The sequence below is a fragment of the Triticum aestivum genome, chromosome 3D, assembly GCF_018294505.1.
Source record: "Triticum aestivum cultivar Chinese Spring chromosome 3D, IWGSC CS RefSeq v2.1, whole genome shotgun sequence".
NCBI lineage: Eukaryota > Viridiplantae > Streptophyta > Magnoliopsida > Poales > Poaceae > Triticum > Triticum aestivum.
In genome coordinates this window covers 561185081-561206921 of record NC_057802.1, presented here as the reverse complement: position 1 = coordinate 561206921, position 21841 = coordinate 561185081, and positions in this window count along the sequence as shown.

The window sequence follows — 21841 nt, the reverse complement described above, 5'->3', positions numbered from 1 at the left end:
ACTCCCAAGTCCTTGATGAGAAGCATCACAATATACCTGGAAGTCCTTATTTATATCCGGCAGAGTTAAGACTGGTGCGGTAACCAACCGCTGCTTCAATTCCTGAAAGTTGGCTTCACATTCATCAGTCCAAACAAACTTCTTCTCCTTCTTCAACAATTCAGTCATAGGCTTTGCAATCTTAGAAAAGTTCTCAATAAACCTCCTGTAATAACCTGCAAGGCCCAAAAAGCTGCGAATCTCTCCAACTGTCATGGGTGTCTCCCACTCTGTAACTGTAGCAACCTTAGATGGATCAACTGCAACTCCATTACCTGAGACAACATGTCCAAGGAATGCTACCTCATCCAGCCAAAACTCACATTTGCTAAACTTGGCGTACAGCTGATGTTCCCTCAATTTCTCCAATACCAAACGCAGATGCACCTCATGCTCTTTCTTATTCTTGGAGAACACCAATATATCATCAATGAAAACAACCACAAATTTATCCAAGAACTCCATAAACACCTTGTCCATCATATTCATGAAGTATGCAGGAGCGTTAGTCAATCCAAATGACATAACAGTATATTCATACAACCCATACCTCATAGTAAAAGCAGTCTTTGGAATATCTTACTCACGAATCTTCAATTGATGATAACCAGAACGGAGATCAATCTTAGAAAACACAGTAGCTCCCTCCAACTGGTCAAACAGATCATTTATCATAGGCAAATGATACTTATTCTTAATGGTTACCTCATTCAGAGAACGATAATCAACACACATCCTCAAGGTCCCATCCTTCTTCTCCACAAACAAAACTGGAGCTCCCCAAGGTGATGAACTTGGGCGAATAAATCCTTGTGCCTGCAATTCTCTTATCTGCTTCTTCAATTCCTCCAACTCTTGAGGAGGCATTCTATACGGTCTCTTTGCAATAGGTCCAGTGCCCGGTATTAAATCAATAAGAAACTCAATATCTCTATCTGGTGGCATACCTGGCAACTCCTCTGGAAACACATCTGGATAATCCCTCACGACTGGCACCTCTTCCAGGCTACCCCCCTTAAGAGAGTTTACATGTACCTGCTTATGCTTATACTTACATACATATTTGATCCTCTTCCCTCCTGGTGCACTGAGAGTAATAGATCGACTGGCACAATCAATAAGACCCTCATAGTTGATCATCCAGTCCATACCCAAAATAATATCCAGACCTTGTGACTTCAGTATAATTAAATCTGTAGGAAAAACATGCTTCCCAAAAGACAAAAGCATCCGAAAACAACTGAAACTTGCTGCCATCTCGGCCCCCGGAGAACTTACTAGAATAGGTGGCTTAAGTACTACGGTAGACAACTTATGTTTATCCACAAATACCCGTGATATGAATGAATGTGATGCACCAGAATCAAAAAGAACAAGCGCAGGTATTGAATTGATCAAAAACTTACCAATCACTGCATCAGGTTCATTGTAGACCTCCTCCACATTAACATGGTTGACATGACCCCTTTGGATGGGGTTTGGCTTGCTCACTCCTGAATTCCCATTACCGTTCTTGCTCTCTGGACAAGCATTGGAGTAGTGGCCCATCTGCCTACACTTATAGCACTGAACCTGACTAATATCCCTCTGCACAGGCATACTCTGGTGGCTCTGGTTATTATTCCCTCCATTACCATTACCTCTACCATTGCCATTGTTACTCTTGTGCCCATTGTGATGATGGTGGCCATTATGGTTGTGGCCATTCCCTCCATGGTGATTATGATGCCCATTACCTCCATGATGATTATGTCAATTACCTCCATTACCATGATATGAAGTGCGTGGCTTCTGCTGTGGTCCTAAATTATACCTGTTATTGTTGTTGTACTTCCTCTTGCGATTCTCTATGGCATGTTGCTTTCCCTCCAGCACAATAGCCTTATCAATCAGGTCCTGACAATTCCTAAAAGTGGCCACTGTCAACTAAAGGCTCAAATCATCATTTAGGCCCTCCAAGAATTTCTCCTGCCTAGCTGCATCAGTGTTAACATCATTAGGAGCATAACATGCAAGATTGTTAAATTCCTCCACATAAGCATTAACTGTGCGACCTCCCTGGCGCAAACTGCCAAACTCCTTCTTTTTCAGACTCATAGCACCAGCAGACACATGTGCAGCACGGAAGGTATCCGGAAACTGAGGCCATGTGATAGTAGCAATGGGATAGGTGACCAAGTAGTTGTCCCACCAAGCTGCAGCAGGACCCTCCAACAAATGTGAGGCAAACCTCACCCTCTCTGCATCAGTGCATCCAACCGTCTCCAGGTTCCTATTGACTGCATGGAGCCAATCATCAGCCACAATAGGTTTAGGGGAACTGGAGAACCTCTGAGGATTCAACCTCAAGAACCTGGTAAGCATATCCACTGGTGGAGGTGGCGGTGGATTGTTGTTGTTATTGTTGTTGTTCTGGTTCTGGACAAGCAACTGGATCAACTGAGCTTGTCCCTGAAACAACTGCTGCATGTATGGCGGTACATCATTGCCATTGTTGTCTCCTCCTGCAGCATTACGCCAATTCTCACACCTCGGCGGCATCTGGTGGGCAAGTATAGAAGTGTTATAGATATAATAGGGCCAAACGCTATGTATATATAAACATATTCTACCCATATGCATAATATGATCAAGCCAACAAAACACAACAACGAATAACACCAACAGACAAACAAACAACAAACAATATGATAATATTTTATATATATATATAGTCGAATAATTTCGACACTAAGCAATGTAAAAAACAACTACCAATCAAGCAAACAATCTAGTATCTTCATACCACGAAAGTGGGCATAATTAGATACGCTAACACGATAACGTTGCAATATAAAGCAAGCATGAATGGTGGTCTCAGCACTAGTTCCTACTTAACTGTTCAAGATACTTGAGGGGGTTAACTAATAAACAGGAAGAAGTATAGCTGGTTTATAAAACAATTTTCACTCCTATGGCTTTTCTAATCCATTTTCTAGGGTCACGTGCTACAGTCGACACACTGCTCTGATGCCATCTGTAACGACCAAACCTCGAAGGATTTGAGTCTCTGTGCTTACTGTGCTAGTCCCTAGATCGAACTCGCTAGCACACACAGTATAGATGAATACCAGAATAGCATGTGCATCATTTATTACAACGTATGATCCAGAATGTATAAAATAAAACAATCTGCATAGCACTTGGCCAACTTTATTCAATCAAACAGCGGAAAGTAGCAGAAAATAATGGTGAGTCCCATCATAGCCCACTGGCGATGCTGAGTGCAGACTCGCGACCCTAACGGTACCTTACTCTTCGTCTGAATATCCTGCAACATGAGACGTTGCAGCCATATAGGTCAATACTTGGAATGTATTGGCAAGTTACACAGGAGTAATAATAAAGCAGACCTACATGTATATGCATAGTGTAACAAAAGGAAGGCTTGAGGGTTTATTTTTGCAGAAAGTTGATTTTATCCTAATAACTACCTAATAGTCAAATTTTTATTTAGTTCTTTTATTACTACAATTATATACACAAGGTTGAGTTGGCAAAATCAACTCCAACCTACCCTTTATTAAGTTGCCCAACAAATTTATTAAGTGTCACATCTGTCAAGATCATCCAACAACTGTAATGGCATAGTCGCTCAAAGTTGCCCATAACCGGGGACACAGCTAATCATGATTAGTTTTAATACTCTGCAGAGTTTTGCACACTTTACCCACTAGACTCAAACCGAAGATTGAGACGAAGTCCTTCAGAAGCAGTCACCTCCACCCCCGGTAGCCGGTACACCTACTCATATCTACAACTGCTAGCTTACCTGGGCGAGGATCCCACAACCTACTCAACTAAGCCAGAGCCCATTTAGCTAGTGGTTGCGCATGGAAGCTACAAGTCACTAAGTCTGTCTGATCTTTTTGAGCCAGGGCGGCCGTCCACTTACATTCAAAGGGTATAAACCATGATGTTCTTGAAACCACCCTTCAATACCAATTCCGCCCATAGGTGAATTAAGTCCTTAGTTACTACTCAATTTGTTATATTTATAGTCCTCACATAAGCTCAATGAATACACGAACCACCCCCGTCTACAAAGCATAGCAAGCTACAACTACCACGATTTGCAAAACGCGGGAAGATAGCTCAACAGCGTAGAAAAATTTATATATTAATCCTATACATGTATATATTCATAGTGGGATATAACTACATGCATAGAAAACAACAGGTCAAGGATGATCAACATGTAACTTGCCATGGTTCTGGTTCAGAAAGTCACACTCCTGACAATATCTCGCGTCGCACTCCGGACAATCTACACGTTTCACACAATTCAACAAATCAATCACTGGAACATGAATAGAACCAAAATAAAACCAACAGCAACAAAACCATTTTTAAAACTCAACAAAAGAAGCTTAACATCACCTAAATTGCACTACGGTCACAATGCAAAAAGAAGCACTCGATTCCGATAAACGGTTTGAAAGTTACGGCCTCCGGAAGATTTAATTCAAATTCAAACAAATTCAAATTTGAACAGTGCAAACATGTGCAAAGTTGGTACTGGGATAATGTGCTGATTTTTGTGAGATCATAGGAAAAAGAATCACCTAATTTGGATATGTAGACTAAAAGATATAGCTAGTTGAATTTTGGATGAAAATCTGTGAAAAACAAACAGAAACAAAAATCTCCTGGGCACTGTAGCAACTCTTGTGCGTGTCATGTACCGAACTGCCACGTGTCATCCCGTGATTGGCCGGAGTTTTCTGTGTGTGCATGCTCACCATAGAACAGAGGACGGCGGCGGCGGTCTCGGGCGTCGGCGGCGGAGGGTCTCCGGCGAAGGTAAGGGGATGGGTGGATGCGGCGGTGAGTAGCGGAGGTGGTGGTGGTGTTCAACGGCGGCGGGGCGTCCTCGACTGACGGCGCCGAGGATGTGAAGGGCGGCTGCTCCGGTGCGTCGGCTCGGCGGCGGGTGGTCGCTCCGGTGTGCTCTGGTCCATAGAAGCGAGTCAAAACGCGGGCAACCGAGCGGGGAAAACGAAGGAAGCACGCGGAGCGGCTCCAAGTGCACTTACGGCGGCGAAATCGCCCGGCTAACAGCGGCGGACGGTGGAGCTCCTCGCGAGATGCGCTTTGCCTTGATCGAGGCTTGCGGCAGCGGGGAAGATCGAGGAGGGGATGCGGCATTTCCTCGAGGGCTTTTGCCCACGTACGGGGTCTCGGGCGTGCACAGGGTGGCCTGGGCGCTCGAGCTCGATCCGGCTCCGCGTCTGGTGAGCGGGGTGCGCCGATGTCCGGCTCGGGGAAGAGTGGGGCGCAGGGCCCACTGTCAGTGGCTGGAGGCGAGGTGGATCGGGCGCGGGTCGGGTGCGAGCGACGCTGCTGCGTACCGCTTTGCAGGAAGTGGGCTGCGGCGGCGGGAGCTGGGCCGCGGCGTTGGCTGGCTGGCTGGCTAGCTGGCTGGCCGGCTGGTGTTTTTTTTAAACACAACTATAGAAACAAAATAAATAAAATAAAATACACAATATAAATTATAAATAAAAATACCTAGACACACAGTCAAAATAGCACTACAGCTATAAACTACAGGAACACTAGTTCCAACACTAATGCAATTTTTGATAATAGTTTTTATGCAATAGGCAACACATAACAGCAACAAAACACTCAAATAAAATATTTTGAAGATTGCAAAAATTACCAGAACATATCATACGAACTAGAAATAATATTCTGCACATTATGAACATTTTGAAACAGGGGAGAAGTCATGTTATCTCCGCTCCAATAAATTGCCTTTGGTTGCATAATGATTCGAAATATTGCAGAAAGACAAATAATGCAATAAAAATATGATATGCATATGAATGATCTAATAACATCCTAATTTAGGAAAATTGGGATGTTACAACTTCATATACCAAAGTCCTTACAAAAACCGACATGTCCACCTTCTTGGTAAGCATTGGCCCCCAAGTATTTCGTTCTTTTTTATTTCTATGTTGTTTCGCATGATTCACTGTGTTGATCTAACTGTTTGGGTATGTCTTCTTGTTTGCAAACAGAGAATTCCTAGAGCAACGAGGGAGTCGTTCAACAATCCGGGCGACAGCAGCCAAGTTTCTCTTACCATTCGCAGCCTTGGTTTGAATGAACCTACTCAATATACCGTAAGTACAACAAGGTTCAAATCTAAATCATATCTTGCGGTAGGGGATGATGTCAAAATCGAACTTTCTCGGCAAGGAGAGCTGGTCCAAATCAACTTTGAAATTCTTCAGTACTGCCGAACTGATCTATCCGCCGAGAGATTTTGATGTAATACTCTGTGTCGGTGTACAAAAGGAGGGGCACATTTTTGTACCCCTTTACCTGTGCACGGGCAGTCGGAGTTGTGCCCACGGTCACACCAAGCAGAACAGGGGAGGTGAGCCAAGGTAAGACCGAAGCCCAAGATAACCAGAGCAACGCAAAGGCCAAGACCACAAAGAGCAGAGGGACGAAGCAGGTTCCCCCGGCAAGACCCTTGCCGGGGCAGACTCAGCAGCCCCGGCAAGACCCTTGCCGGGGCAGCTCGCCCCACACCAACAGAGCGAGCCACCCTTGAGCCCACGGTCTCCAATATCACGTTGGGCCAGGGCTCGGGAGGCACCTCCATGGTGGCATGCAGATCTTTGTGAAGACAAGAAACACTCAAGATCAGATGAGGATTAGAAGACGACGATCCTCGGCAGGATCCTTGTCGAGGAAGGCCACCAGACCCCCGGCAAGGCCCTTGCCAGGGACGACAACGCGCCACGGCAAGACCCTTGCCGGGCCACCCGGCAAGGCCCTCACCGAGGACGCCAGCAGGGCCACTACCAGGCCCGCACCAACCAAGTCTCCACCACCGTTCACATGCAGCTGCTAGCCCAACCAGCTGGGCGGGCACCTGCGTGGCAACATGCAACTCCCAGGCCAACTCATCAAGCGCCTGCGTGGTGGCATGCAGATCTTCGTGGAGGCTCCACCACCGCGCCACCTCAGCTGCCTGCCTGCCTACGTGGCGCCGCATGCGTCGCTGGCTAGGGCGCGTGTCGAAGCAACGAGGAGCGGCGATGGACGGGACGGGCCTCGCCCCCGTCCCCAATAAAGCAAGGGGACACCTAAGCTACGCATTAAATGCGTCTTGTCCTACAATATGAGCGATAAGCTCATAGCACTGTGCGCCTTTCCACCTCCTGTGTGCCACTGTGGTAGCCCCTTTCGACTAAAAAAGGAGGCCCATGGCATACTGGAGGAGGATTCGGCTCTTTCCAACCACGCACTCACCACAGCTAGTTCGAGAGCTCAAGAACTCTCTGAAATACACCCACCAAAGCAGGACTAGGGTTTTACGCATCCTCGCGACCCGAACCTGGTAAACGATCCTTGTGCTGACTACTGATCCTGTTCTTCTTGCAACCCCGCGCCCCGGCAACCGTAGTAGGGATTCTTGTGATCCCATAGGTGTCGTTTCCCCGAGATCTTTGGCGCGCCAGGTAGGGGGCGCAATTGTGAGAATCTGGTCTAGTAGTTAGCCTAGCAGTTCTTCATCGCCATGGCTCCTAAGAAGAAGACGGCCACGGCGGTCGGCTCGTTGGGAGCCGAATGGCCCGTGCCGGTGCGGACGAGCAGTGGACCGGTCGCGGACAGGACCCGGGCCGCGGTCCGCGAGCACCAGCATCGCCCTGGCAGTCAGAGCCTGGCGATCGGCATGGTTCGCGCGTCAGACGACCGGCCGCACGTCGCCAGGTCCAAAGACGGAGCTGGGCCCCCCGCAGGCGGCACGGGGCCCTCCAGGGGTGTCGTTGTGCCACCTCCGGGCGGCGCTGTGACCTCCAAGACGCCAACACCGGTGACCACTGCGTGCTGTTCCCATGGTGTGCGCGCCAAGCAGCGTCACGACGCTGGTGACCCTGGGCACCGCCGTGGGAAGAGCCCGGTGCATCATCCGCGAGATGAAGGGGTTCAGCATGCCCGCCGAAGTGCTGGCGAAAATGGCACGCAGCCGCTGGGTCGCAACGGGGCGATCCACGCAGCTGTCGTCGCCGCCCACGCCAGCAGAAGCTTTGGTGCGCGCGCAGCTGCTCCTCGACTTCCCTCCTGCTGCGGAGAAGCTCGACGAGTGGAGGGCCACCATCCGGAGCCTCATCGCTGTCGCCAACAAAGACAATCCGCGACCGGCGGGGCCCTCGGGTCGGCGCTCCACCGAGCCGCCACGTGCTGGCGCTAGGAGGACCGGGGGAGCTGCGGCCATGGTGCACTCTCCTCCTCCTCGCCAGCCGCCGCGGGCGTTTGCCCGTCGTGACGACGCTTGTGATAACATCACTACAGCGTCGTCCAACCCGCGGACCCACCGCGACCAGTACCAAGTTCTTCAAGAACAAGCTCACAAAGATGCTCGGACCACAATCGCGCGTCAGCGTGATAACAAGCGGGTGGGACCCGCTATGGACCACCCAGCACCGGGGGGCTCCCTTACAAGGTGGGCTGCCCGGCCTTCACCCGTCAGCTACGGCAGTTCCAGTGGCCGTCCCACCGCACGTTCAAGCCCGACGTCGGCGAGAAGTACACTGGCAAGACCCATCCGTCCGAGTTCCTCAGCATCTACACCATCGCAATGCAGGCTGCTGGACCTCGCGACGACAAGGTGCTTGCCAACTATTTCCCACTGGCACTGAAGCCCAATGTTATGTCTTGGTTGATGCACTTGCCGGCGGATTCCATTTCTTCTTGGTCGGATCTGTTCCATGAGTTCGTTGGCGCCTTCATAGGAGGCCACCAAGCTCATGGCCAGGCTAGTGATCTGCATATCATTCCCGAGAAGGAAGGGGAAACCCTGCGCAAGTACATCCAGAGATTCAGCCGGGTGCAGTACAACATCCCCGACGTTCATCCCGCCGCTGTGATTAGCGCGTTCCATCATAACGTGCGCAACCGCAAGATGCGTGAAGAGCTGGCGATGACCAAGGTTAAGGATGTGGCCGAGCTCTACGTTCTGGCCGACAGATGCGCCCGAGCTGAGGAGGGAAGGAAGTACCCCAGCGAAGACGCCGGTGCGGAAACCGACTCTACCGACGAAGGCACCGCTGCCCCGACGAAGAAGTGCCGGCATCGCAACAGGAAACGCAAAGGCAGGGCCGTGCTTACCGTTGAAGGATCTGACGGCACCGGCGCTGCCAAGAAGGTCAAGGCAGACGACCCCAGCAAGGAGATTGCCGGGTGCACCGCCTGCCGGGCCTTGGTGGCTACCGACAAGCCAGGAAGCTCCGGCAAGCAATACTGCAAGATCCACCGCACCAAGGGCCACGACCTCCAGAACAGCCGACAAGTCGAGCTGCTTGCTGAGAAGCAATAAGCTGAGTACGAAAGGCGGGACAAGGAGAAGGACCAGGATGGTGCCGAGGGATCCGGCAAGAAGCATGGCAACCAAGGAGGCTGCCGCGGCAAGGACAACCAGCAAGAGAGGCCCGCCCGGGGCCGTGACAAGAAACAAGAAGACGATGATCACGACGAGGATGACGAGTCCGGTGAGAAAGAGTTCCAAAAGGCTACGGAGGCCATGTGCGTCGATGGTGGTGCCTCGCTGCATACTTCTCAACGCCATCTCAAGCAGTGGGCGCGTGAGATTACAGCAGCGGAACCGTCGGTCGATGCTCAGAAGTCGCTGAAGTGGTCCAGCACGCCCCTCATCTTTGACGCCGAGGACCACTCTGACCGCACAACCGCGGTCGGGAGTTTGCCATTGTTGGTCTCGCCAACGATACGCAACCTCAAGGTGAACAAGATGTTGGTTGTCGGCGGGGCCGGCCTGAACTTGATCTCGCCTGTCGTTATCAAACGACTGCAAATTCCTGATGGAGACCTCGAGGAAACGGGCACGTTTCAAGGGGTCAATCCGGGGAGGAGCCAGCCGAAGGGGAAGGTCACACTGCCCGTGACGTTTGGAGGGGAGTTGAACTACAGAACGGAGAGCATCATCTTCGACGTGGCCGAGATCCCCTTGCCCTCCAACGGGATCCTCGGCCGCCCAGCACTAGCCAATTTCATGGTAGCATCACACTACGCCTACAAGATGCTAAAGATGCCCGGGCCGTTGACCATCATCTCCGTGCCCTCTGACAAGAAGGACGCGCTGATCTGTGCGGACCAACTCTACCGGGAAGCAGTTGCAGTAGCTGCCATCAAGGCACCTGCTCCTGCCGCTGAAAGCCCGGAAGAGAAGAGAAAGCCCGGCAAGACCTCTCGCACCCACTCCAGCAAGCACACCTCTTTGAAGTGCTATGCTACCGTCGAGGACGTGCCAGAGAGCTCTACCGGCAAGAGCAAGAAATCCAGAGCCGAGCCACCGTAGACCAAGAAGGTGTCCGCCAGGGAGTATGGCACGGGAGGGGCCTTCACCATAGGTTCCACCCTCGATAGCAAATAGGAAGGCGCGCTCGTCACCTTCCTGCGGGCGAACGTTGACGTGTTTGCGTAATCCGACATCACCGGTGTTCCCAGGGAGGTGATTGAGCACCACCTAGCTGTCTGCCCTCATGCGCGGCCCGTCAAGCAGAAGGTCAGAAAGCAGGCTCTGGAGAGGCAGGAGTTCGTCACAGAGGAGATCGGGAAGTTGGAAGCGGCAGGTTTGGTGAAAGGAGTGCTCCACCCGACGTGGTTGGCCAACCCGGTAGTGGTGCGCAAGGCGAATGGGAAGTGGAGGCTGTGTATTGATTACACAGATATCAATAAGGCTTGTCCTAAGGACCCCTTCCCGTTGCCGCGCATCGACCAGATTGTTGACTCCACGGCCGGGTGTGATCTGTTATCATTCGTCGACGCCTACTCGGGCTACCACCAAATCTTCATGACAAGAGAGGATGAAGAAAAGACAGCATTCATCACCCCATGTGGTACGTATTGCTTTTTACGGATGCCTTTCGGGCTTAAGAGTGCTGGCTCGACGTTTGCAAGAGCGGTCCAAATTGGCTTTGAACCTCAGCTCCATAGAAATATGGAGGCATACATGGATGACATAGTGGTCAAAACCAAGGACGGTCCGACTCTTGTGCAAGACCTGGAAGAGACATTTGCCAACCTCCGCAAGATCAACCTTAAGATGAACCCTGAGAAGTGTGTCTTCGGCGTTCCGTCCGGCAAGCTTCTCGGGTTCTTTGTGTCACAGCGCGGGATCAAGGCAAACCCAGACAAAATCATGGCTATTGAACAGATTGAGGCGCCCAAGCGGATCAAGGATGTGCGTCGGCTCACCGGCTACGTCGCCGCCATGAGCCGATTCATCTCCAAGTCCACCAAGCGCGCCCTTCCTTTCTTCAAAATCTTGAAGGAGGCAGGCCCAATGGAGTGGACCCCAGAAGCCGAGGCAGCATTGCAGGATCTGAAGAAATACCTTTCCTCCACGCCAATGCTGGTTGCGCCTAAACCACAGGGGACGTTGCTGCTATATCTGGCAGCGACGAATCAAGTGGTCAGCGCCACACTGGTGGCACAGAGGGAGGTCGACGAGGAGGCAGTGACGGCGGCAGAACCAGCGCATGGCAAGCCAAAGATTCCCCCGGCAGGGCCTGGTGCCGGCAAGGTGCGGCCCCCGACAGAGTCTGATGCCACCAAGGCAGTGCCCGCACAGTCGAGTGAGGTGGTGCAGAAGAAGAAGATGATGCAGCACCCGGTTTACTTTGTCATCTCCCTCTTGCAGGGGGCTAGGTCGAGGTATTCCGGTGTGCAAAAATTGCTCTTCAGCCTCCTTATGGCCTCGAGGAAGCTGCGTCATTACTTCCAAGCCCACAAGATCACTGTCGTCACCCGCCTCCCATTGCAACGGATACTGCATAACCCTGATGCAATCGGAAGGATTGTGGAATGGGCCTTGGAATTGTCATGTTTTGGTTTGAAGTTTCAAAGTACCTCGACAATCCAGAGCAGAGTCTTGGCGGAGTTCATTGCGGAATGGACCTCAACGCCTGACGAAGAAATCCAGGAGACTGCTCTCCCCGGCAAGGAAGCAAACCGCGACTGGATCATTTACTTTGATGGGGCTTTCTCACTGCAAGGTGTTGGAGCCGGTGTGCTACTCGTCGCGCCCACCGGAGAGCACCTCAAGTACGTGGTCCAGATGCACTTTCCCAGGGAAATGTCCACCAAAAACATTGCGGAATACGAAGGGCTGCTTGTCGGTCTCAGGATCGCGGTAGACCTCGGGGTTAAGAAGCTCATCGTCAGGGGTGACTCGTAGCTTGTTGTCAAACAGGTCAACAAGGATTACCAGAGCCCATTGATGGAAGCTTATGTAGATGAGGTGAGGAAGCTGGAGGAGCGCTTTGATGGTATCCAAGCGGAGCACATCCCCAGAATGGAGAACGACATCGCCGATTACCTGTCGAAGCGTGCTGCATTCAAGCTACCTGTGGAACCAGGTACCTTTTTGCTCCAGTTAACTCAACCATCCATCGAACCATCAACAGGGCAGAACAAGCAGAGGAAGTCAGGTCCCGGCAAGTACTTTCCTACCAAGCCCCCTGGGGCTGCCGGCAAGGGTACTACCGCGGACGCTGAGCCGGCCAAAGGGCAACTGGCTCCGGCAGGGCGTCAAGCCCTGGCCATGGAGATAGCCGTGCCCATGGCTGAGGAAATGCCGTTGGTCCTTGCAGTCGAGCCCCAAGCTCCCGCATGGGCACAGCATACTGTCCGATTTCTCCAAACAGGGGAGCTTCCTGAGGAGCAGGAAGAAGCGGAAAAAGTAGCCTGCCAGTCAGCCCTGTACCAGTTCGTCGACGACGTCCTGTACAGGAGAAGGCCGAACAGTGTGAAATTGAAGTGCATCCCCCGGGAGGAAGGACTGGAGCTGTTGGCAGAGATACATGGAGGCATATGTGGCTCCCACATAGGGTCGAGGGCCCTTGCCGGAAAGGCATTCCGGCAAGGTTTCTTCTGGCCCACCGCCCTCCAGGATGCGACGGCACTAGTAACCAAGTGTGAAGCGTGTCAGTTCCATTCAAAGAAGCTACATCAACCAGATCAAGCCCTTCAAACAATCCCTCTCTCCTCTCCATTCTCGGTCTGGGGGCTCGATATGCTGGGCCCTTTCCCCAACGTTGTCGGGGGCTTTGAGTACTTGTAGGTTGCAATCGACAAGGTCACAAAGTGGCCGGAGGTGGAAGCAGTGAGAAAGGTGGCTGCTAAGTCAGCTGTCAAGTTTTTCAAGGGACTGGTCTGCCATTTTGGTGTGCCAAACAGAGTCATCACCGAGAACGGCACGCAGTTCACGAGCCACACCTTCATGCAGTACATTCAAGACCTCGGCAGCAAGGTCTGTTTCGCTTCCGTGGCACACCCATGGAGCAACGGCCAAGCGGAGAGGGCAAATGCTGAAGTGTTGCGAGGCCTAAGAACAAAGACTTTTGACAAGCTGCGCAAGAGCGGAAGGCACTAGATTGATGAGTTGCCGGCGGTTATTTTGTCGATCAGGAGGACGCCAAATCGAGCCACCAGCCAGACACCTTTTGCCCTGGTATACAGGGCAGAAGCAGTTCTCCCCACGGAACTCATATACGGGTCACCTCGAGTGCTCGCTTATGATGAGCTTGATCAAGAGAAGTTGCGCCAAGATGACGCGACGGTCCTTGAGGAAGATCATCTTCGGGCGGCTGTGAGAGCAGCACGCTACCAGCAATCCTTGCACCGCTACCATAGCCGCAAGGTTCATGCCCGAAGCTTTGAGGAAGGCGTCCTTGTTCTTCGGCATGTTCAGTCGGCCAAGAATTCCAACAAGTTGACACCAAAGTGGGAAGGCCCTTATCGGGTAATGCGAGTCAGCAGGTCCGGCGAATTCTGCCTGGAGACCGAAGATGTTGTCCCAGTGAGCAACTCCTGGAACATCGAGCATCTTCGCAGGTTTTACCCATAAGACGCGGCTTGCCGGGCCTCCCGGCAAGCCACCTTTTGTACAAGCTTTGCCGGCAAGGCATGTAACCCTTCGTACAAAGCCAGGCGCAGACCCTGAGCATAAATAAATGAAGCGCTGGCGCCCTAAGTTATAGCATGCATGCTAGGTCGAGTCTCTTCCTTGGTTAGGGTTGATAGTGCTTGGCGGCGACTAACCCCTAGCTTAGAGGTCGAGTGCGCGTCCCTCTGTCCTTTTCTGTCATCTTTTGGTTCGCAGGGCACATGAGCATTTCTGCTGAGCTACTTGGAAGAAAGGGCACGGACCGACGTCCTGACCCCGGTAAACCAAAGTTGCCGGGGGATGCAAGTACAAGGGTCCAACCGCGGCAAGATGAGGTTGCCGGGGGCTGCAGATCCAGATAAGTATTTCATCCTCTGTCATGCATTTCGGAACGGAACTAGGGCACGTGAAACCTCGTTTTATCTCCAGGCTACCATGCTCCCCTTTTTCCTATACCTAAGGGTTATCTCCTAGGTCTGGATTTGGTTGTAGCCGCGGCGGCAAGGAGATAGAACGAGGAGCCTAAGCCCACTTCATCTCTGCCTCCGCCAAGAGCGCGAGAATGGTCGAGTGAAGTGAGGGGGACGGCAAGGCCTGTTTCCGGGCAAAAAACGTTTATCCTAAATAATAACAAGGATTCGCTCCTTGTCGCGGGGTCTACCCGCGGACGAAAAACCCGACAAACATCCCTTTTTCATTAAAAACATCCCATACAGGTACAGTTCACACGGAATGAAAAACATGAGCAAGGGGATTACAAGTTCTAAATTTAACGAAGGCCTGCAGGCTTACAAACTAAAAAAGAAATAAGATGCCCGTAATCCCTTTCTTGTCCCTCTCCTCAGGAGGCAGGTCAAGAAGGCTCAAGGATAAAAGGGGCGCCTAGGCGAATTACGTGCAGCAGAAAGCACCAAGAGAACACCTCGGTGGCTACCCAAGGTTGGGCCGGTGATGACGGTGCCGGGAAAGGAGCTGGAAGACGAGGCGGCAGGACCGGCAGTACGCGATGAAGGCGCCGGTGCCCGCGTACTCTGAGTTGACGGCCTTGCCGCCCGCCCTCTTCCTCTTCCGTAGCCTCCCGATGCCAGCCGTCCAAGGAGACGGCACCGAGAAGTTCAAGGAGCTAGCCCCACCCTCGGCGAAACACCGCCGGAGGAGTGGCCAGGTGCAGATGCTGCTGCTGCCACACCCGCCCAGGCGTGGGGCGTTCGACTCCTAGTCGGACTCATCCCCGTCATCTGCCCCGCTGTCCTCCTCGTCTCTATCGCTCGACGAAGAGCTTCCATCATCGAAGTCTCCGTCGGAGGAGCTCTCCACGGAGCACTTCAGGCGAGTTCCAAACTCCCCGAAGACCTTGACAGAGAGCAGGCCGTCCTCCATTAATTTGAAGTAGAGGACGATCCCCGCCGTCAGGCTGTGGATGCGAGTGAACGTCTTCCATCCACGATGAAGGTACATAACCCGAGGAGCCGGGAAGTCAACGTCGACCCGCGTGCCCCCATTCCCACAGCCTCTCATGTGCAACCTGAGGGTTTGGGGTGGGTCACGCCCCATCACCCGAGCAAACGAGGCGGGGAGACAAAGACGACGACGCGGCGGCCGGCGCAACCTGATGAAGAACTCGCAGGGCTGGTCTTCAACGTGGCCCTCCGTCGGGAAAGGCATCATTGGCGGGGGCGAGGCCGGCGCGCCGCCCCGTCCTCCTCTTTCTCGAGCACCACGACCTCTGCCGCGGCCGCGCCCACGGCCTCGCCCCTCCCCCTTCCCCTCGCGGCCGGTTCCACCACCGCGGGCTCAGGAGGAGGAGGGACGCGTTGTCGAGCGGCGACCCTCGCCGCCACCGTCGAGGGACCGGGATTCCCCTTCTCCATGGCGAGTGAGAGGAAGAAGCATAAGCAGGAGGAGATAGAAGATAGAAGAATGCGGGATGCCATTCCCCCTCCCTCTCCTAATAAAGGGGTGGGGACGGGGCTCGGCCACCCCGCTCGACCAATCCAGACACCAGAGGCACAGGGTATCGAGACCGACCCGCTGCCCCAACCAGCGACGGCCCAGTTTCCCGCCTCCACCGCTTGCCACCCCAAGCGCATGAAGGGCGCATGGCAGACGTGCAGAACCGAGAGGACGGGTGAAGCGACTGTCGGTGTCAAAACCGGTGGATCTCGGGTAGGGGGTCGCGAACTGTGCGTCTAAGGCGGATGGTAACAGGAGGCAGGGGACACGATGTTTACCCAGGTTCGGGCCCTCTCGATGGAGGTAATACCCTACTTCCTGCTTGATTGATATTGATGATATGAGTATTACAAGAGTTGATCTACCACGACATCGTAGAGGCTAAACCCTAGAACCTAGCCTATGGTATGATTGTTGTTGTCCTACGGACTAAGCCCTCCGGTTTATATAGACACCGGAGGGGGCTAGGGTTACACAGAGTCGGTTACAAAGGAGGAGATCTACATATCCGTATTGCCAAGCTTGCCTTCCATGCCAAGGAGAGTCCCATCAGGACACGGGACGAAGTCTTCAATCTTGTATCTTCATAGTCCAACAGTCCGGCCAAAGGATATAGTCCGGATGTCCGAGGACCCCGTAATCCAGGACTCCCTCAGTAGCCCCTGAACCAGGCTTCAATGACGATGAGTCCGGCGCGCAGATTTTCTTCGGCATTGCAAGGCGGGTTGTTCCTCCGAATACTCCATAGAAGATTTTGAACACAAGGATAGTGTCCGGCTCTGCAAAACAAATTCCACATACCACCGCAGAGAGAATAATATTTCCACAAATCTAATCTGCTGACGCATTTCGCAGTATGACATCACACCATGGCCCGGTCATTATTCGAACCGTTTTTCACAACCAGCCACCGCACATATCGCGAGGCGGTTTCCTTGGCATGTCTTGTCGAAGCGGAGATCGTGTCCCCTTATCATGGGATTCTCATCAATACGGGCCTGGGTAACCCAACCGCGCCATCAATTACGGCGCTTGGGGAATAAGCGAGTTTTACCAAGCAGGTGGGGAGGCGTATAGTTTCCTCCGCCCCTATAAAGGGACAAGGATTCCTCTTTTTACCCACGCCTTCTTCCTCCTTGCTCATCCATTCTTGCGCACTCGAGCTCCAGCACCCAAGTTCGCATTTTTCCCTCAAACCACTCCAAGCATGTCCGGAGCGGGAGGCAAGTGGATGGTCTCCTCCGTCACGGAGGAGAACATCACAAAGCTACGGGGAGCCGGATATCTTGCCGCGGACATCGCACACTGGCTGCCAGATGCGGGGCAGATCATCCCTACGCTCGAACCCCATAAGAGGGTGGTTTTCCTTACCCACTTTGTCCGTGGACTGGGATTTCCCCTCCACCCGTTTGTTCGTGGGCTCATGTTCTACTACAGGCTGGATTTTCACGATCTGGCCCCCAATTTCATCCTCAACATCTCGGCGTTTATCATCGTGTGCGAGGCCTTCCTCCGCATCAGGCCCCACTTCGGCCTGTGGCTGAAGACCTTCAATGTTCAACCGAAGGTGGTGGTCAGCCAGCAAGCGGAGTGCGGAGGCGCCATGGTGGGCAAAATGCCTAATGTCACCTGGCTCGAAGGCTCCTATGTGGAGACCATAAAGGGATGGCAATCGGGGTGGTTCTACATCACCGAGCCGCGCGACACCAACTTGGTGGCTGCCCCCGAATTCCGATCCAGAATCCCCACGCGGCTCACCTCGTGGAAAGAGAAGGGCCTGTCCTGGGGTTCATCGGTGGAGCTGACCGGACTCCAGAAATGCATCAGAACCATGATGAGCAAGAAAATCAAGCTTGTCAACGTGGTCAAGGTCATGCTCTTCCGCGGGATCCCCCCGTGTCAACGACGGGCATTCAATTTGTGGGAGTTCGACCCGGCCGAACACCAGACGCTTCAAGAGCTCTTCAACGCGATGCATAAGGACGTCTGGAAGGTGCTGTTCAAGGGCGCCGAGGTACCTCCTCCCCTTACCGAGGACCGCGGACACAGCACAAAGCGCCATGCCAATCCGGTAAGTTTTTTATATCTCACAGGATGTTTATTTCCCCAGTTTAATCATGTGCGGGATCTAAGCCTCCATGCCATTAACAGGACTGGGTAGAGACAACGGAGCAGATCGATTGCCCAGCCCCCCTGCCTGAAGATGCTGCAGATGCTCTCCTAACGGAGATGCTGGTTCCGGCGCCTTACGAGGTGCCGGTGAAGAAGGCCAAGAAGAAGGCCACGTGGACCCGAAAGGGTCTCCGGCGCAAGGTTATATCGGACTCATCGTTCGATAACTCCGAGGCGCACTCCTCCCACGAAAACGAGGAGGAGGAAGAGGAAAGTTCCCCCCAACAGCCGGGGGAGACAAGAAAAGGAAGGCCGCCCCAACCGGGGAGGCCGAAGGGTCCAAGAAGGGAAGGACCCTCCTTCCGGACTGCTCCACGACGGCCGCCCACAGCGACGACGAGTGGTTACCCAGGGACAAGCCCCTGGCGAAGTCGTAAGTATCCGGATACCATAGTAATTCATGGTATGTTTTATTGCACTGCTTGTCTTCACGCCGAACATGATTATGCAGTCCATCCCGAGCCCATATCGACGTATCTTCGTCGGATGGTTCTTTGGACCCGTCGGATATGTATATCGATTCACTTCCGACCGCCTCCACCCCTCGCCCTACGGACAACGTCGATGTGTTGTCTCAAAGGGCACCAAGCCGAGGGGAGGTAGTCCTGGAGGCGCCTCGAGGCGACATTCCGGACCCTGGGCGCAATGGGAGCATGACTCCCATGGGCTCCGAATTTGGTCTCCAGCCGAACACTGAGCTGGAACCTCCAGTGGTTCCGGACTCTGTCAGGCGACCCCCCGTTAAGAGGGGCAAGCCGCCCGTGCTGGTGACCTCTGTCCATCCAGAGGCACCGGACAACTTGCTGGAAGCGCTTCGCGGCGCTTCCATCGACGAAGAGCACCGCACTATCATGAGTGCGGTGATCGAGAAGGTTCAGTCCGCCAAAAGCGGACTAACTAAAGCTTGTGCTAGCCTCCTAACAGGCTTTCAGGTAAGTAATCAAATTATAGGAAAATATTACCGCATAGACTGTAGCCCCTGATGCTCTGTTTGGCGTTCGCGAAGAATGGCCGAATAGAGGATCAAATAATGACTCAGGAGTCTAATCAGAATATGTCTATGTGCATATGCAGGCTTCACTGCTGGCCGCTGCCGCACGTACTGCAGAGGGCGCTGCACTGAAGCAGGACCTTGAGCGGTCCAAGGAAGAGCTCAGCCTTACCAAGAGGCAGCTCGATGAGAACAAAGGTAAGCGATACCCTGTCTATATATTAAAAAGAAATTTGGTTGTAGAATAATAGGATCATCATGAATTTGCCAGGGGCCACGACCGAAGTGCCGACCCTGAAGAAGGCGCTGTCCGAGGCAGAAGACAAAGCGGCCAAGGAGCGCATCGGGCGAGAAAAGCAAGAAGCCCGGGTAGGCGAGGTGCAGCAAGAGCTCCAGGCTCTCGCCAAGAAACACGAGTCCTTGGAGCTGGACTCTAAGACGCGAGAGTCCGAGCTTGCGAAGGCCCTCGAAAGCGCACAAAACACCATGGCTGAAGCCCACAAGGCCCTCCAGGAGATTGAGGCGGTTAAGAAGATAGCAGCGGGTAAGGCATTCATTATGCAAAGCAGGCATGTGAAGGAAACTTTCCTTTTACTTACCTGAGTTCGGAGCTCTCCTTGAGCGTTCGCAGATCTTCCCCACAGTGTGTTGGATGCCGTGGAGTTTTACCGGGCTGAGGAGGGGAGATTGACGGAGAAGTTGTTCTGGTCTCAGTATACTGGGACCGAACACCCAATGCCCATGAGCAACCAGCTGAAGCAACTGGTCGAGCTCCACAAGGCGGCCGAATAGGCCATGAAGGGTCTTATAGTCCGGATGTGGCCTGGCGATCCCCTGCCTGACAGCTACTTCGGTCTGGTGAGGCGGCTTGTGAATGCCTGCCCACGGCTTGAAGTCATAAAGCGGTCTGTCTGCATCAAGGGTGCGCGCAGCCCTTTTGCCTGGGCGAAGGTGCACTGGCGAAGCTGGACGCTGCAAAGCTGGTGAAGGAGGGGCCGCCGGAAGGCAAGGAGCATCGCCACCCCAAAATGTATTATGACAGTGTCCTGAAGGGTTCCCGCCTTGTGGCGGAGGAATGTGCTAAAGATGTAATATTTGAATGAACGTACTCATGTGATCATGTAATGTGAAACGATTTCATTTGCGCTATGCAACACTTGTTAATTTAAAATATTACCTTCTATGCGGCCATTTATAAAATCTGAGAGGCGGCCAGTCATCGGCTTCTGCCCCCATGTAACTAGTACTGAGGTGTTCGGGATAAACCTGAGCACTCTTTATCCCAATTTTGGGTCCCTCGAGGGAGGTGTTCAGCGCAACGAACCAGGCAATCGGACTATAAGGCTTTATCACTCTCACATAGCCATAGAAGTCTACAATTTTAAATTTTGGCGAAGCCCCTAGTATTCGGAAGGCCGAATTTGGGGCGCTATATATGCCTAAGTCGGGCAAGGCCGACTCCTCACCCGAAGCGGAAAAAGTCTTTAAGGACTTGAGACCTCTCGAACAGCGACCAGTTCTCGCCTCATCATGACAGTCAGTTTTCGGCTTTCTCTACTGAGGTGCTCGTCCGGAAGAACCAGGACACAATCGCACTAGTTCTCCCAGCGCTACCTTAGCCGATTTTGTGGAACGTAAGGTACCAAAACATGGGAGCCGGGCAAACCCAACTATTGACCCAAGACATGATTCGCAGCTGATGCATATAATGTTATAAGTTCGGGGTGCCGCACTGTCGAAAGTGTTCGGACTTCTCATGCCGTATTATGGGGTATACTGAAGCCCCTGGCGTACTAGTCGTACTAGAATGTACGGGTGCAATCTGTCGTAATTAAGCAGACAAGAGAAAGAAAAAAAGAAGGGGTAATGCAATAGACGGTACGCATTGTTATTAAATAGTACGTCAAAGCGTACGAATACAAGTAGTGCAATAAGCAGAAAATAGGACTATTTGACATGTCCTATCCAGGGGCAAGCTGTGTGTACGTCTTAGCTTCTTGCCTCCTTTGTATTTCCTTCCCGTAATGCGTCCAGTAATCAGACTGCCGAAAAGGGCTTCCAGAGAGTAAGGTCCTGAAAGAGAGAAAATTATAAAGGTATACAGCCCCTGGGGCAGTTGAGCCGCATTGTGGGACGTGTCCTGGCCGTGCCTCCGCCTATGCCCATGGTATTTGTAGTGCGTAATTATGTACGCCCGGCGTAAATTTCGTCGCTTGTTTGGGACAAGGACGGAGGCCGAATTGCTAGGCGAGCTCTGAACGTGCCAGGCGATCCTATTGCAGGTTACTCCGGACTCGCTTGAAGGTGTCCGGGGACTTTATCGCCGAATTGGCGGTTTGCCTTAAAAGGCTACTTTGTGATTCTGCTGCGAGGGCCGCGGTGTGCTCCTCCGTGCGGAGCGAGTGTTCTGAGTTTCCATTGACTGTTATAACCCCTTAGGTCCTGGCATCTTGAGCTTGAGGTATGCGTAATGCGGTACCGAATTGAATCTTGCAAATGCGGTTCGCCCGAGCAGTGCGTGATAGCCACTGCGGAATGGGACAATATCGAAGATTAACTCCTCGCTTCGGAAGTTGTCCGAATATCCGAAGACCACTTCCAGTGTGATTGAGCCCGTGCGATGGGCCTCTACACCTGGGATGACGCCTTTAAAGGAGGTTTTGGTGGGTTTGATCCTCGAGGGTTCTATACCCATTTTGCCCACTGTATCCTGATAGAGC